Here is a 15,123-nt window from a genome sequence, read left to right as displayed (position 1 = left end):
CTTTAGCCAAGAAAGGCTAGCTGGAATTTCCACAAATGTAGACACTCGCCAGATAAGGAAAATGCCAGGGACAAAGGCTTCTGGGTCTTGATGTGGGGAAATTCTCCCAGAAGTCTGTGAACCCTGGTTCTCAGAGCCCCTCATGCAGCAGTTGGGGTTTGGCATGGGTGAAAGAGGCAGAAAGCAGAAAGCAACCACCTGGCATCCTTTTTTAAAAATTCCTTATTATTTGTTTTAATTTTAATTGAGGTCAAATTCACATAACAAAAAATTAATCATTTTATTTATATAAAAAAATGTTTATTTTTTGAGTAATCTCTACAGCCAACATAGGGCTTGAACTTACAACCCAGAGATCCAGAGTTGCATGCTCCACCAACTGAGCCAACCAGTCAGGAGCCCCCCAAATTAACCATTTTAAAGTAAACATAATATGTAGCATGGTGAGGGATGCCTGGGTGGCTCAGTTGGTTAAGCGTCTGCCTTCGGCTCAGGTCATGATCCCATGGTCCTGGGATCGAGCCCCACATTGTGCTCCTTGCTCAACGAGAGCCTGCTTCTCCCTCTGCCTGCCACTCTCCCTGCTTGTGCTCTTTCTCTCTCTCTCTCTCTCTGACAAGTAAATAAATAAAATCTTTAAGTATATATATATATATATATATATATAGAGAGAGAGAGAGAGAGAGAGAGAGAGAGCATGGTGACTAGTTGATAACAGTTTGTATAATTTAAATTTGCTAAGAGAGTAGAACTTAAATGTTCTCACCAAAAGAAAAAAAAAAACAAAAAAGAAACACTAAAACACATTGATGAATGTGTTAACTAGGGGAGAGGAATCTTTTCACAATGTTTATATATATCAAATCATCATGATGTATGCTTTACATATCTTACATTTTATTTTGTCAATTATACCTCAGTAAAGCTGAAAAGAAAGAAAGAAAAGAAAAAAGATACAGCTCCCAGCTTTAAAAAGTCACCAACACAGGGGCGCCTGGGTGGCTCAGTCAGTGAAGCGTCCTACTCTTAGTTTTGGCTCAGGTCATGATCTCAGGGTCGTGAGATGGAGCCCCGCATCAGGCTCCATGCTGAGTGCAGAGTCTGCTTCAGATTCTTTCTCCCTCTGCTTCTGATGTGCACGGTCTCAATCTCTCTCTCTCTAAAATAAATAAATAAAATCTTAAAAAATAAAAAAAAAAAGTCACCAGCACAAAATAAAAGAAACAATTCAGTGACATTTAGTACATTCATGATGTTTAATCACCAACACTATCTAGTTTCAGAACCTTCCTGACACCCCAAAGTAAACCCCACATCCATTAGCAGTCACTCCCCTTTCTCCCCTCCCCCTAGCCCCTGGCAACCACCATTCTACTTTCTGTCTTTTTTTTTTTCATGGAAGTATAGTTGACACACAATGCTACGTTAGCTTCAGGTGTACAACATAGTGATTCAACAACTCTATACTTATGCTCTGTTCACAAGTGTAGCCACCATCTGTCACCAGGCAACATTATTACAATATTAGCGATTATACTCCGTGTGCTGTCCTTTTCATCCCTGTGACTACTCTTCCATAACTAGAAGCCTGTGCCTTCCACTCCTCTTTACCCATTTCGCCCATCTCCAACACCCCCTCCCCCACTAGCAGCCCCCAGTTTGTTCTCTGTATTTAGGGATCTCTTTCTGGTTTTTGTTGTTGTTTATTTGTTTATTCATTTGTCTTGTTTTTTAGATTCCACGTATAAGTGAAATTGTGTGATGCTCGTCTTTCTCTGTCTGACTTATTTCACTTAGCACTATACCCTCTAGGGTCCATCCATGTTGTTGCAAATGGTAAGATTTCAGTCTTTTTTATGACCGAGTAATATTCCATTATGTACATACACCACATCTCTGGATGGACACTTGGGTTGCTTCCATATCTTGGCTATTATAAGTAATGCTGCAATAAATACAGGAATGCATATATCTTTTCAAATTAGTGTTTCTGTTTTCTTTGGGTAAATACTTAGTAGTGGGATTACTGGATCATACTGTATTTCTGTATTTAATTTTTTGAGGCATCTCCACACTGTTTTCCACAGTGGCTGCACCAATTTACATTCCCACCATCAGGAGAGTCCCTTTTTCTCCATATCGTCACCAACACGTGTTATTTCTTGTTGCTGCTGTTGTTGTTGTTGTTTAATTCTAGCTATTCCAATGGGTGTAAGGTGATATCTCATTGTGGTTTTAATTTTCATTTCCCTGATGATGAGTGACATTGAGCATCTTTTCGTGTGTCTATTGGCCATCTGTATGTCTTCTTTGGGAAAATGTCTATTTATGTCTTCTGCCTATTTTAATTGTATTATTTGGTTTTGGGGTGTTAGGTTGCATGAGTTCTTTGTATATTTTGGATATTAACCCCTCATTGGATATATCATTTGGGAATATCTTCTCACATTCAGTATGTTGCTTCTACTTTCTGTTGCTATAGATTTATCTATTCTGGATATTTCATGTAAGTGGAATCACAATATGGGGCATTTTGTGTGTGGCTTCTTGCACTTAGCATAGTGTTTTCAATGTCCGTCCACATCACAGCATTTATCAGTAGTGCTTCCTTTCTTTATGGCTGACTCATATTTCACTGTACGGATACGCTACATTTTGTTTATCCTTTCATCCTTTGAGGGATATTCTGTCGTTCCCACCTTTGGCCGCTGTGAATAGCTGAGCATCTTTGTGGCTGGGAACTGGGGAGGGCTGGAGAAGGGGCCGTGATTTAGAAGGCCTGGAAAAGGGAATTTGAGAACCAGAACTGCACTGTGGCTGCTATTACCAATCCTGATGATCTGACCTCCAAACCATGTCTGAGTCAGTCACTTCTCCATCCTTGCCACCACTTCCTCATCCCAGGCCACCATCAGCTCTCAGCTCTCACCAGACAGCTGCAGTGGCCTTCTCTCTGGTCTCCCGTCTGCCCCTGCAACCCCTGCACCCAGTGAATCCATCTTCCACTGAGGGAATCCTAGTGAAACTTAAGGCAAACCAAGTCATGGCACTCTCTTGCTCAAAGCCTTTCCGTGGCTCCCCACTGCCTCAGAAGCAAATCCGCCTCCTCCCTGAGAGTGACAGGGTCCTACTTGTCCTGGACTCTGCCCACCCCTCCAGCTCCTCGTGCATGGTGCCCTATCTCCACTCCCTCAGCTTCAGCCACCTGGCTTCCCTCTGCTCCCACCATGCACCATGCTCGGGGCCTTTGCACGTGTGGCCCACTTCCAGGCTCCTCCTTCAAGTCCTCACTCAGCCATCCCCTCTTCCAGACATGTGACCCCCCAACTCCACCCCACTGAGTCCAATGCCTTTGTTTCCTCCAATCAGTTATTCTTTTTCAACATTTATCGAGCATGGCTGTGTCCCAGGCACGAGGGATACAAGGTAAAAAAAAAAAAAAAAAGAAAGAAAATAAAAAGACAGATAAGTGCATGCATGTTCATAGCAGCAATATTCCCAATAACCAAAAAGTGGAAGCAACCCAAGTGTCCATCAATGGATGAATGAATAAATAAAATATGGTGCATCCATAAAATGGAATATTACTCAGCCATAATCAAGGAATGGAGTTCTGGGGTGCTTGCCTGGCTCAGTTGGTAGAGCGCGTGACCCTTGATCTTGGGGTTGTAAGTTCGAGCCCCATGTTGGGTATAGAGATTACTTAAAAATTAAATCTTTTGGGGGCACGTGGTGGTGCAGTTGGTTAAGTGTCCGACCCTTGCTTTCTGCTCGGTTCGTGATCTCAGGGTTGTGAGATTGGGCCCTGCACAGATCTCTGCTCTGCGCTAAGCACAGAGTCTGCTTGGGACTCTCTCTCCCTCTTCCTCTGCCCCTCCACCTCCAAAAAAATCTTTAAAAAATAAATAAGAATAAATAAAATGGTCAATTTATGTCATATGAATTTCACTTCAATAAATTGGTTTTTTAAATATTTATTTATTTATTTATTTATTTATTTATTAAAATCATCTCTGCACCCAACATGGGGCTCCAACTCACGAGCCCAAGATCAAGAGTCTCATGCTCTACCGACTGAGCTAGCCAGGCACCCCTTCAATAAATTGTTAAAAAAAAAGAGAGAGACAGATAGACAAGTGCTCCTTCCCTCTCTTACCAGAGGAAGGAAAAATGAAGCAACATTCATACAGTACATTAGATGAAGTCAGGAGTCAAGGAGAAAAATAAAGCAGGGGAAGAACATAGGGATTGTGAATGACAATGAGGTTGCCCTTTTAGCAAGGAGGGACCAGAGAACATCTCCCAGAGAAGGTGCTTTTCAGGAAAGACCTGAAGGAAATAAGGGTACAAACCATGCAGATATCCAGAGGGAAAAGCTTTCTTGGCAGAGGGAACAGCAAATGCAAAGCCTCAGAGGCAAGAAACATATCGAGGAGGCCAATGTGGCTGGAGAAGAAAGAGCAAGAAGAGAGGAGAGATGAGATCAGGAGGCCAATGGGCTTTTCTCAGAAGGCTAGATGAGGAGGAACTCGCGAGGAGGCCAGAGGGCACATGAGATAGGGGAGGAAAAAAAAGTACCACAGGAGAAATCAACTGTAGGCAGTGTACTTGGGGCTGACGACTCTGAGCCTAACCTCTGACACCACCCCGACCCCCGTTAGATAGTAGGCCCATGAGGGCAGGGAGTTTTGTCTGCTTTTCTCGAAGCTGCGTCCCCATGCCTGGCACAGCTTTGGGCACATAGTCAGTGCTGGGCGACTGGAACGTGACTCAGGGCCTGAGCCAGCCCTCCTGGGAAGGTGCCCACAGGACCTGCCATCTTGCTTCCAGATCTCGCCTCCCCCCCTTGGCTCAGCCACCAGCAGAGGAAGACAGTGCTCCAGGCAGGGGTCTGAGGCAGAGTTTCCTTCCACAGCGGCCGCCCTAGCCCAACAGTGGGCAGAACCCACCAGCCCCAAGAAGGAACTGAAATTGTCCTCCACCACAACACACGGGCCTGGCACACGGCAGGCCGGGAGGCACATGGGGGAAGGGGAGTGACCGGAAGGGCCAGAGTCCCTGACTTCAAGGGCCCCTCCTCTGGTGTCCGCACCAGCAGCCTGAGGCCGGGTCCTGGGTGTGAGCAGAATTTTGCTGAAAGCACAGAGACCTAGAAGGTCTTGCCAACTCATTCCATAGCATTGCCAACTCCCCTCCTTGTCCCCTCCCTCTCTTATGGGGCCTCTCTTTCCCCCCTCCTCAAACCTTCTCCTTGCCACTGACCCCCGAGTTCTTTCTCCCAAGGATTTGAACCTCTTCTGAGTTTCACCTGCTCCTTAGTTAGTTAGTTAGTTAGTTAGTTAGTTAAAAGTGGGCTCCACACCCAACGTGGGCTTGAACTCATGATCCTGAGATCGAGTCGCAGGCTCTACCAACTGAGCCAGCCGGGCAGCCCCTGCAAGGTGTATTGCTTATCTGCCAAGTTCTTTTTACCCAGACCCTCCCATGGAATCCTCAATCCAAGGCTCAGAGAAAGTGAGTAACGTGCCCATGGTCACACAGTAAGGGGCAGAGCTGGTAACTACCACCCAAGCCTGTTGGATATCAAAGCCTAAGTGTGTAGCTGGCTCCAGCTCAAGTCCAAAGAAACATGATTGCCCTTACTCCCGTCCTGCCCTAGCAAAACCTGCAAACGAATAATCCCTCCCCTTGGCATAAGCCACGCCCCTTCCCAGAATGGCAGAATGGCTGCCTTTGGTCTGTGTATTAAGTGGGATTTGTTTTTCTTCCTGCTAGACCGGGTTGGGCCCGGAAAGGAGACGGGGCTGGCAGGCGTGATCCCTGAGCTGCACCCAAGATGGCAGAAGGGCCAGGGGAGTCTTATATTTGCCTATGAAAATAATGGATTTAATCCCCACTCTTCCATTTTCAAGCTGTGTGACCTTCAGCAAGTCACTTAACCTCTCTGTGCCTTGGTTTCCTCATCTATAAAATAGAAGAAATCACAGTGTCATGTCATCCCGTTCCCTGCCCCCCCATATCTCATAAGGTGTTATGAGGGGTTTCAGGAGTAATAGCTCATGTTCACTGAGCTCATGTTGTGTGTTTTGCTTCTCATGACAATGCTAAGAAGTAGGAACGACTTTACCATCCCCATTTTACAGATAAACAAACCAAGATGAAATGGCTTGCCTGAACTCATGCAGTGAGTAAAGTGAATTCGAATCCAGGTCGTCCTGCTTTGGGTCTAAATCTTGCTGCCCTATCTGGTTAAGAATAAAAAGCCCTCAGAATGGTGCTGGCAGGTAGTAAATCCTCAATAACTGTAAGGTGTTACTACCTTCTCCTGCTCACAAGTTCAACATCTTCGAGTAATAGAAAAATTTAAAAACAGGGGCGCCTGGGTGGCTTAGTTGGTTAAGTGGCTGCCTTCGGCTCAGGTCATGATCCCAGGGTCTTGGGATCGAGTCCCGCATCGGGCTCCTTGCTCAGCAGGGAGCCTACTTCTCTCTCTGCCTGCTGCTCCCCTCCCCCCGCTTGTGCTCACTCTCTGTCAAATAAATAAATAAAATCTTAAAAAAATAAAAATAAATAAAAAATAATTAACAAAAACTAAAAAGTTGTGGTGCCAGACCTGGGTTCGAATCCTGACTTGGAATCTGAGTAGATCTGTGACCTAAGGCAAGTCACCTTCACCTCTCTGGGCCTCAGTTTCCTCGTCCAGAAAACAGAAATAAGGGTTGTTGGAAGAATTCAGTGAACTTTGAGGCCCTTGCTGACTTGTCACTGTCTGTTTATTTAAGAGGTCACTTACTGATTATCTGTCTTCCAGCATGAGAACAGACTACAGTGTCTGTAGTGTCCACCATTGGATCCCCAATATCTGGCACATAGTAGGGGCTCAACAGATCTCAGCCCAATAAGCAGAGTGTTTTCCTGCCCCCATGGCGCCCCAGCTTCTCTCAGCCTGCCCGGCACCTGCTACTCCACACTTCCAACCCCAGGACCATGTCCTCGTCTCCTGTTTCAGGCGTGAGAGACCCATGAGGGACTTTTTGTGGGGTATGGTTCCTGGGAGGCACCACTGGTGTTCTTGGGCAGGAGTCTCTCAGTTGCTAAGTGACTAAAAGCCACACACAAACAGGCTTCAACCAAAAAGAGAACTGGCTAACGCACATGGCTGAGAAGTCTAAGAGTAACTGCTTTTCAGGTATGGCTGGATCTAGACGCAGATATCAGTAGGACTCAGTTTCTCTGTCTCCGAGTTTTGCTTTGCTCTGAGTATATTCATTCCGAGACAAGATGGCCCTCCAGAAGCTCCAGGCTTATGTCCTTCCAGCTCTAAAATTTTAGAATGGAATAAGACATTTTCTTGCAGTTCTGCCTGAGCCTGGAATTGATTCTCACTGGTCCACCTGCCCATCCTTGCACCAGTCATTGGAGCAGGGATGGGAAGGTCAGCCCCAGGGAACATCTTGAACTGAGACCACATGGAAAATCAGGTGCTGCTACCGTAGCACGGGGAAGTCAAGGCAGCCACCCTGATGGCCATGTCCTGGGCAACCATCTCAAAACTGAAGAGAGCCCAGTTTGAGGAAAATGGAAATGTGGGGCTCAGCTGCTCTCTGCACACGCCCTCAGCTTCCTACTTCTGTTTCCAAGAGTATTGCTGAATACTTCCCTTCCTCCTCTCTGCTCCTCCTCTCCTTGGTCCTGTGGTTCCTTCTGCCTCAGAGAGGTGAAGTAACTTGCCCAAGGTCACACAGCCAGCATATGTGCTAGAGTCCAGAGGCGTCCCCAGGCAGTGACTGCAGAGCCCTGCTCTGGGCTCAGGAACAAGCCAAGGCCGAGGTGCTCCCCTAGCCCAGCCCCAGATAGCCCACAGAGGACACTGCAGCCTCTTTACACCCGTTGCCTCTGCCCATGGCTCCATTTTCTTCCTCCCTGGTAGCCGCTTCCTATCCCTCGCTGTGCATCTCAAGGTTTTACTCGCCAGAAGGGACTTGAATGCCCTGTGGCCATCCTTGAGGATAGAGCCTCAGCTGGACAACCTGCCCACCGCTCCTTTGGCTCACCTTAAAGCCATGCTCAGTCACCTGATGCTGGCCAGGGGCTCACGTGGCCACAGGCATGGTCACTGGGGTCTCAGAGCCACCCTGGCTGATCTGCAGGTGAGGAGTGGCCCACACTGATGTCACCTCCTCTGTGAGACCATCCCCAGCCTCTGCCAGGCTGGGGGTAGGAGACCAGCCTCCAGCAGCCCATTTTGGGGATCAGACCAGCCTGTGGAGGACTGGAGGAATAGAGGAGACACATCTCCAAACCCCTCCAAACCTCACTCCTGTACCTAACCTTTTTTTGGCTACTTTTTTTTTTTTTAATTGGGGTGAAAAAGCTAGTGAAACAAAAGCAAAAATGAACTTTTGGGACTTCATCAAGATAAAAAGCTTCTGCACAGCAAAGGAAACAGTCAACAAAACAAAGAGGCAACCCACAGAATGGGAGAAGATATTTGCAAATGACACTACAGATAAAGGGCTGGTATCCAAGATCTATAAAGAACTTCTCAAACTCAACACCCAAAAAACAAATAATCAAGTCAAAATTGGGCAGAAGATATGAAAAGACACTTCTCTGAAGAAGACATACAAACGGCTAACAGACACATGAAAAAATGTTCATCATCATTAGCCATCAGGGAAATCCAAATCAAAACCACACTGAGATACCACCTTACACCAGTTAGAATGGCAAAAATGGACAGGGAAAGAAACAACAAATGTTGGAGAGGTTGTGGAGAAAGGGGAACCCTCTTACACTGTTGGTGGGAATGCAAGCTGGTACAGCCACTTTGGAAAACAGTGTGGAGGTTCCTCAAAAATTCAAAAATAGAGCTACCCTATGACCCAGCAATTGCACTACTGGGTATTTACCCCAAAGACACAGATGTAGTGAAAAGAAGGGCCATATGCACCCCAATGTTCATAGCAGCAATGTCCACAATAGCCAAACTGTGGAAAGAGATGAGATGCCCTTCAACAGATGAATGGATAAAGAAGATGTGGTCCATATATACAATGGAATATTACTCAGCCATCAGAAAGGATGAATACCCAACTTTTACATCAACATGGATGGGACTGGAGAAGATTATGCTAAGTGAAATAAGTCAAGCAGAGAAAGTCAATTATCATATGGTTTCACTTATTTGTGGAACATAAGGAATAGCATGGAGGACATTAGGAGAAGGAAGGGAAAAATGGGGCGGGGGGGGAATTGGAGGGAGAGACGAACCATGAGAGACTATGGACTCTGAGAAACAAACAGGGTTTTAGAGGGGAGGAGGAGGGGGATTGGTTAGCCCGGTGATGGGTATTAAGGAGGGCACGTACTGCATGGAGCACTGGGTGTTATACGAAAACAATGAATCATGGAACACTACATCAAAAACTAATGATCTATTGAATGGTGACTGACATAACATAATAAAATTTTTAAAAAATAATAAATAAAAAATTGGGGTGAAATTCACATAAATAAAATTAATCCTTTTAAAGTGAACAATTCAGTGGCATTTACCACATTCACAATGTTGTACAACCCCCACAGCTACCTAGTTCCAAAACATTTTCATCCCCACAAAAGGAAACCGCATAGTTAGAATCAGGCACTCCCCATCCTCCCTGCCCCTGACCCGGAACAAACAGCAATCTGTGTTCTGTCTCTGTGGATTTACCCCTTCTGGATATTTCACGGAAATGGAAATTATACACTATGTGACCTTTTGTGTCTGGCTTCCTTCACTCAGCACATTGGGGTTTTTTGTGTGTGGGTTTTTGTTTTGTTTTTGTTTTTTAATTCTATGTGAATTTGTCTTTTTTTTTTTTTATTTATTGAAGTAATCTCTACACCCAACCTGGGGTTCGAACTCGCAACCCCAAGATCAAAAGTCGCATGCTCCTCCAACCAAGCCAGCCAGGCGCCCCTTACTCAGCATATTATTTGGAGGGTCATCCACGTTGTATCGTATGTCAGTACTTCCTTTTTATGGTTGAGGATAGATCACATTTTGTTTGTCCATTCATCCACTGATGGACATCTGAGTTGTTTCCACCTTTTGCCTCTGTGCATACTGCTACTATGAACATTCATATACAAGTGTCTGTTTGAGTACTTATCATCAATTATTTTGGGTCTATACTTTGGCTAACATTCTGATGCTTGTAGCATAGATAAGGAAGGTTCGTATTCTCAGGTTCTCAGTCCCCTACCCCTCAGTGTAAAGGGAGGACCCGAGAACAGGTTTAGTTCATAATAATCAGCATCATTGATTGAGTGTCCTGTGCTTCACACATAATTTCATTTAATCTTCACAAATACTCTGTTAGGTAGGTATTATTCTCATCCCCATTTTGCAGATGAGGAAACTGAGACTTAGAGAAATCAAGCCAGCACGAAGATGACAGAACCAAGGCTCACATAACAACTGTGTGCTTTGGAATCACCATCCACCAGCACCTACTTTTCATTTGGTCTCAACACAACATTTTGAAGCACCTGATGTGTGCCCGATTCGTGCTGCATGCCAGTGATTCAAAGGTGAGCAAAACATCAGCCTTACCCTCCAAGAGCTCAGAGTCTGGGAGTATACAGACAGATGAATGAGTAATTGCACCATAAGGGACAACCCCCTGTCCCTCAGAGGCTTGATGAAGAGGGTGCCAAAGGAGGCCAGAGGAGGCAACATCCCCAGGGAACTGGAGTAGACTTCAAGCACAGATCATGTTTCGGCTGGTTTTGAAGGATGTATAGGAGTTTGCCAAGCAGAGTAAAGGGAAAGACAATGTCAGGCAGTGAGAATAGTGTGGGCAAAGGTCTGGAAACAGGAAGCAGGGGACAGAAAGAAGTCTGGTGTGGCCAGAGCACTGGGAGATTGGTGGATATTGTCGCGAGAGGAGGTCGCTAAGGATGAGACTGTGAAGGGGCCTGGTCTGTCAGGCTGAGGCTTTTGCATTTTATTCAAAAGGTAATAGGAGTCTTGGAAGGTTTAGAGCAGGGGAGAGACTTGGCACATAACTAAATTTGTGCCTTGGAAATTAACCAACATTTATTGAGCACTTACATGTGTAGCAGGGACTTTTACATGAATTCTTTTAAGTTAATTTTCACTACAATTCTACGAGGGAGGTGGATCCCTCTTCCACATTTTACAAATGAGGAAACTGAGGCCCAGAGAGCCCCAGTCGCTTGCCCAGGGTGACCCAGCACTAAAGGAAGAAGCCAGATATTAAACCATGCCCTCAATCCGTGTTCTCGACCTTGGTGGCCATTTAACGGTGGATTGGAGGCATCAAACCTGGAGCCTGGGAGGCTTCCAGGAAGGCTTGGCCCCACTCCGGGAGGAGGGGCCCGGGGCTGGGCCGGCTTAGACCCGCGCCAAGAGCTGCTCAGGACGCCGCTCCCCAGCCCGCCAACCCCAAGGCTGCCACCAGGGGGCGCCAGAGCCGCGCGCAGTTCGGCCGCCGCCGACCCGCAGCCTGGGACAGCTGCCAAGCTCGCGCCGGGGAAGCTCGTGCGCCGCACGCTGATCCCAGGGCAGGGGTGGGGACCGAGGAAGTGATAGCTTGTGCGTCCACCGCGGAGCCATTAGGGCCTTTAATTACCGGGATTGGAAGTGAATAATTATCTGCGGGGCCTCAGGCCGCTGAGTCACTTCCCCTCCGAAACCAGATTCCCCGGGCGGAAGAGGGGGCAGCTCGTGGCTCCCCAGGCCCGGCTGGGGGCCCTTGGGGTGGGCGCAGGGCGCGGGGCCGCCGCAGACGACTTTAGCCAAGGTCAGAATTCTGGAGCCTCAGTGCAAATGCCTGACTTGCACAGGCCGCTTCAATGCTGTCGTGCCTCAGTTTCCTCCTCTGTCAAATGAAGGGAAACAACATGCTTTCCTTTATACAGTTGTTGGGAAGATTAAATCACGAACCCACGGAAAGCCCTCAAAACAGTGGCTGGCATGTAATGCCTTAATAATGACTAATTCTGCCTAGGACTATCATTAATATCATTACTCGGGATGAGCCGGGGTTCTGGATCGTCTAGGACTTGAGTGCTGACCAGCTTTAGTCACTTACTTACCGGTTGTGTGACGTGGGGCACAGCCCTTCACTGCCTTGTGCCTCCGATTCCTCGTCTGAAAAATGGGGAAATTCCCAGCAAACCCCTCACAATGGGGTGGATTGCCTGTGATGGTCTCAGCTTGGTGCACACTTCCCGAAATGGAATCCAGATTATAAAAACTGTTCATCCTTTTCTTAGGCAAGGACTTGGGGCAACTTGAGAGGCGCAGGCACTGGGAGGACAGAAAAGGGAACCCAAGCAGCGGGAAGGAAGCAGGGGCTCGGTGGCATCAGGCACCTGCCCTCAGCAGATTATACCCCTAAGCCCGGGAATCCCACTGGAGAGTTCTGACTGCCCACGCAGAAAGAAGAAGGGCCCAGTTACATAATCCTTTTCTGGCCAAGGACACCCTTTCCCAAACCTCCTAGCTCCTGCTGGATCTTGATGGATGGGGAAACGGTTGGTTGGACAGCCCCCCCCCCCAAAGCCACCTTGAGCTCTGTAGTAAATTACTCCCCAACCTAGTGGCCTGAAATGGTAAACATGTATTCTTTCATAGAGTTCTAGAAAGTTAGGAGCTAGGTGTTTCTGGCTCAGAGTCTTTAAGGAGGTTGTAGTCAAAACATGGGCTGGGGCTCCCCTCACCGAAGGCTTGAAGGGGACTTGGAGGAGCGGCTTCCAAGATCTCTGTGGCCACCATTCTTCACTACCATTCCCTGAGGGACATAGGACTCACATCCAGTTATACATTACAATCAACACTCTTGGGCACATCTGTACACGGAAGTGCTATCCAAACTCCCAAGCCTTCGCTGTAAGTTTTCTCATCAAATTCTCCCCCACAACCCAACCAAGCCAGCCCTGTGACTGTCCCCATTTTACAGATGAAGAAATTGAGGCCTAGAGAGTCCAAGTGATCACCCAGCTAAGAGGATGCAGAACACAGAATTCTAAATCTGTCGGGGTGACCCCAGAGCCTTCATTCTTAATTAGGGATCCCCCTCAGACAATGGTGTTCTGTCTTTGAAGTGGGGAGATTGTGATCGGGTCTTATGACTTCACTTTTCAATGACTCAGTTTCCTCATAATAAAATGCAGATAATAACAACAATAAGAGTATCCAGCCCAGGGCTGTCACGAGAATGAAATGAGTTAATCTATGGAAAATGTCCAGAGCTGCGCCATCCAGGACAGAGATCACTGGCCACATGAGGCTATTTAAATTTTAATTCATTGGGGCGCCTGGGTGGCTCAGTCGTTAAGCGTCTGCCTTCGGCTCGGTTCATGATCTCAGGGTCTTGGGATCGATCCCCACATCGGGCTCCCTGCTCCGCGGGAAGCCTGCTTCTCCCTCTCCCCTCCCCCTGCTTGTGTCTCTCTCTGTCAAATAAATAAATAAAATCTTTAAAAAAAAAAAATTTAAATTTTAATTCATTAACATTACAGAAAGTTAAAATTTAGTTCCTCAGTGACACTTGCCAGATTTCAGGTGCTCAGTAGCCTCATGTGGCTAGTGGTGACCATTTTGGACAAGTGCAGATAGCACGTCTCCATCATCACAGAAAATTTCATCAGTCAGCACAGGCACAGAGGGGTGTCTGCCATGAAGCAAGCCTTCACAACTGGTAATCATATTATTGTTAATCCTAGATCATTAGCTATTACGATTACACTATTATTCTATTACTATTAATCCTCTTCTAGCCTACTGTTATTTTACTATTATTTAAAAAAAGTTTTTATTCATTTGAGAGAGAGGGGGCGAGCAAGAGCATGAGCAGGGGAGAGGGGAAGAGGGAGAGGGAGAAACAGACCCCCTGCTGAGCAGGGAGCCCAACACGGAGCTTGATCCCAGGACCCCAGGTTAATGACCTGAGCCCAAGGTGGCTGCTTCACTGACTGAGCCACCCAGATGCCCCTATTTATTATTTTTAATCCTTTAACTATTAAGTGCTATTATTAGTCCTGGAACTGTCAACTATGATTATACTATTATTATTATTATATTATAGTCCTATAATATATAGTATATTATAGACTATTATTAGTCCTGGGACTGTTAACTATGATTGTTATTATTATTATTTTTTAAGTTTATTTTTTTAGTCATCTCCACACCCGGTGTGGGGTGGGGCTTGAACTCATGACCCCGGGCTCAGGAGTCACATGCTCTTCCCACTGAGCCAGCCAGACGTCCCAAATATGTTACATTTATTACTAATCTTATTACTATCCTACTGTTAGTTGTTATTTATTGTTATTAATTCTGATACCATTTGCTACTATGGTAACTATGAATCCTAGACCTGTTATTATATTTATTGTTGCTACTGATATCCTATTGTTATTTTATATTTACTACTAGTTCTGTAATAGCTAACAGTAACTATTGTTATTTTTAACGAGCTCTATTAACTATTGTTACATTATTATTCTATTGTTATTGATTCTTTTATTGTTAATCCCGTACTGGTTAACTTTTGTGTTGTTGTTATCAGTACCAATTGTTAATATCATGTTAATGGTATTAATAAGCATTTACTAATGTTGTCATTGGCTGCTGATTCGTTACTATTATTAATCCTGAGAGTCTCCAGCCCCCACTTGGCAGGCAGTAGGCGTTCTCCCGGTCGGTGTGAGAGCAAGGGCGGTGGGACCTGCTGGCTGAGACTATCTCACTTGGTTCAGGGGAATTCGGATAAACCTCCTCCTCACTTTGGGCCCCAGGGACCTGTGAAGTGGGAGGAGCCACTGCAAGAAGAGGAAAATCGCAGTTCAAAGCGGGGGTGCTCTCAAATCTAGGGCAAGGCAACAGAAGGGGTTTTCGTTGTAAACCTTTGCCTTTCTAAGGAAAAGCAGAAACAGAGTGAGAAGTCTCGATCGCGGAGAGAGCGTTTGAAACAACCAACTGGACTCTGGAGGGGACACCTGGCAAGAAGAAATTAAGCGAGAAGGGAAACCACTTTGGGCCTCAGAGAAATCTGGCACGAGAGAAGGCTTGCGCTATGATTAAAAAGGGGAAGAACCACAAGT

At 46.2% G+C, this 15,123-nt stretch overlaps 1 long non-coding RNA gene across 1 annotated transcript; it reads right to left on the bottom strand.

Annotated features, from left to right (window-relative positions):
* Positions 1-875: 875 nt before the first annotated feature.
* On the bottom strand, positions 876-12,551 carry LOC144379811 (uncharacterized). The gene is made up of 2 exons (XR_013443204.1): positions 12,109-12,551; positions 876-1,159 (listed from the first exon to the last, which is right to left on the bottom strand). It is a non-coding gene; the product is annotated as an uncharacterized LOC144379811 (long non-coding RNA).
* Between the last annotated feature and the right edge of the window lie 2,572 nt (positions 12,552-15,123).

The sequence above is a fragment of the Halichoerus grypus genome, chromosome 13 (genome assembly GCF_964656455.1).
Source record: "Halichoerus grypus chromosome 13, mHalGry1.hap1.1, whole genome shotgun sequence".
In the NCBI taxonomy this organism is placed as follows: Eukaryota; Metazoa; Chordata; class Mammalia; order Carnivora; family Phocidae; genus Halichoerus; species Halichoerus grypus.
This window is presented reverse-complemented; position numbering and strand designations above follow the sequence as displayed.